This window comes from Rhagoletis pomonella, unplaced genomic scaffold (genome assembly GCF_013731165.1).
Source record: "Rhagoletis pomonella isolate Grant_MI unplaced genomic scaffold, Rhpom_1.0 Rhpom_scaffold_01491, whole genome shotgun sequence".
NCBI lineage: Eukaryota > Metazoa > Arthropoda > Insecta > Diptera > Tephritidae > Rhagoletis > Rhagoletis pomonella.
Window position 1 is genome coordinate 40245 of NW_023460045.1, and position 3273 is coordinate 43517.

The following is a 3273-nucleotide window of genomic DNA, read 5'->3' on the forward strand; positions in this document are numbered from 1 at the left end:
ATGACGCTGCATTGCGAGAGCTTCTCGCACATTAAGCCAACGCCGCCAGCTACCAGCACCTTTGCTTACGGAAATAAAGCAAAACATGGCAAACAAAGCGGCGCTCACTCAGTGGCTACCGGAAAGCGTCAAATAGTTGTCTCACTCTTTTGCTTGGCGCGGTGCGAATGGTGCAAATCGTAGTTCGTGCGCATGCGGCAAAACTTGCATTTCTGCTTTTTGAGTTGACGCGCAGCGGGTGGAAGGTGGCGCAACATTGCAGCGCTTTAGTGGAGTGTGACTTTTTCGGAGCGCATAGCGAATTTTTGATGGTAGTGGTGCCGGTGGTGTTGGTGAATAGCGCAGCGCCCAGAGTAGGTGTTCTCTCAACCTTTGCTAGCTAAGTCTGTATTTGCTTTGCACTATATACTGTAACATACGCTGATACTTATGTACATATGTATATGTATCTATAGCAGATTATATAGGTAATTGTTTGCTTTAATTCCGCAGCGCTGGTTCGCTGAAATAAATTTTAAATTTACTATATCGAAATTATTTAATTTGTGTTGTTAGGCGCAAAACATACATTCTTTTTATAAAATTGACTTAAGTACATAACCTAAATTGTTTTCAGTTTTTATCTTAACTCCTTCAGACTAGCTCCGGTCAGGGTGGCGTTTATACCAAAGTCCCGAACTCCTCTTATCAATCGCTCTTCGGATGTTCCTAAAATCCTGTCGAGGCTCAGTGTTTTGAATATTTGAAACACGTTCCACACGAGCGCCGGCCACAAGCTCAACGTACATCCAGGCTAGGTCGGCCGAGACCGGCCGATAGAGGAAAACTCCATATTTATATAGAGACTTTTCTCTCAGATCCCTGGATACGCTTGGAGCCGAAGCCAATATAATTAAGCTTATCTAAGACATTGCATTCGACAGAACTATCAGGGTGGGTTGAAGTAGTGCGACTGTCTAACGAAAGGTTACTAGGGGCACGCCACAGAGTGGTGCTTACTTATCTCTTTTTTGGATTACTAGAGGAGGCTGTCGGCTGTTTGCCTTTGTAGATGCCGTCGAACTTTTACCGATTATTCTTTGATACACGCCTTCTTGGCTTTGGTGACTAAGCTAAATACTGAAATGTAACTCGCATTGTTCACTTGGAAGTGCAAGATACCCCATCGACTATTAAGGCGTTCGCCTGGAACTTTCTGATAGAGTCTTTTAATTGAGCTCGTTACTGCATTAGCAGTAACTCTTTAACGCTCTTTGACAATTATTTTTTTACTTTTATTTAATTACTCTTTAAATAACGGTTTTTTCTGAATTTTATTTAATAAATCCAAAATAACAATTATTTTTGATTTTTATCTAATCTAATCTGCAAACAACAGTCATTTTTGATATTTAAATTATATGCCCTAGATAACAATTATCGAAGACTTTCATTTGTATATAAGTAAATATCAGCCACTGACCTTTATTTCTTATATCATACTTATAAAAGTCATTTGTATAAGTCGTGGTAAACTTTTGTTTCCCAACACCTTCTTAACTAAAAGTTGGTGACTGATTTATATAAATAAAAGTCTTCAATAACTGTTATCTAGGGCATATAATTTAAATAAAAAAAATACATTTATTGGACCAAAAAGTAGTAGTGTGTAGGCACTGTGGCCAATGGTAATCATCTATTACCGCCTCTGCATGGAAGCATTGTTCGGAGGAATGCACTAGACTAGTTCGAGCACACTTTTAATTACCATCCAATTATAACTTAAGAAAGTTTTATTATACGGCAGTTGAGAAGTAGATGCGCAAACATTTCATAAATTTAATGAAGGGAATTTTTGCAGAAGCAGCAGTATATAGCATGAATTTAGGCTGCTGGTGGTAGCAGTCGCACCTAAATAGAGGTACTTAAGACCACTTTCACTTTGGCACCTCACATCATGATTAACACATCGACATCGTAGCCACAGTCGCTGCTGCATGGATTTTACATTAGACTTAGGGAGACAGGGTGCTAACTGACTCAGAATTTGGATACTGTAGTATTCTTGGAGGCTTCGACACGAATAACTGCGGAGCTAGGCTGGCAGAAAAAAAGCTCTCTCTATGTTCCCATCTCCTCTAGGGGTGAGTGGATGGCAGGTAACATCTACCAGGATGGATCAAATCTTGAAGGTAGGATCAGTGAAGCGATCTGTTTAAAACAGTCCAACGGGTAATTTACAGGAAGAGGTAGCTATCATTAAGGCTGTTCGAGTGTGTGACGTCCATAAGGGATGTAAGAGTTTGCTCCTACAGCCAAGCGATAAAGAGAGCTAATGCTTGCTCAGGTATCAATTGTGCCTGCTTATTTCGTAGTCAGGCTTACTGATATTGTAGGAAAATTCATGGCTGATGAGCAGACTCAAGAAAGCATACCTATACAAATCGGTCTCATCGAGAAAAGAGAGAGAGGGAATACATTTAACTATAAATATGTTGACTACTCTGGGCCAGATGGGCCCGCGGAGGTGGATCAGGAGATCGTATATTGTACTATGGGCCAGAAAGGAATAAAAACTGCCTTAAATTCAAAATCTTATCGGATTGGCTTGAAACTTGTCACTCGTCGAAATTAATTGAAACTTGTTGCTCAGATATTGTTGGGGTCGCTGATTATGGATCTGATATTAAATTTAAAAAATTCAAAATAGCGAATCCAATATGTTTGTCGGACGAAATATTGAAAATCGACTGGAATTCCTTCAACCTTGTTACTCACATATGTATGTATGTACATATGTAAGAATACTTCCTTTAAGCCTTATAAACAGGCCACAATTACCGACAATAACTCTTTATTAATGCGCCCAAACCAAATGTATACTCAGCTGACTACATATATATAGAGTGGCATGAGAACCAGTGAGAGAGGCTTCTGCTCACCAATCACCATTACACAACAACTTTAGGTGAGGAGCAGCAACAACAGCAGCCCGACCGATTTGCTTAATAGCTAGACAACAGCAGCAAATCTAAAATTACAATAGCAAAAACAATATGAACCATATTTATGTAGTAAAGTAAAAACAAAAAAAAATTACAAAAAAAAGCAAGGCTTGGAGGCAACTAAGCTAATGCTATGGTGGCGCAGTTTTTCACCCAACAACAACAACAAATACACAAACAACTACCAGTCCCGCGTTGGCCATTGAGTGTTGGCAAACAGCATCATTAAAAGTGTTTGTGGTTTTTTTCCTCAGCCACCACCCCAGCGCAACTGCTGCGCTCCACACCA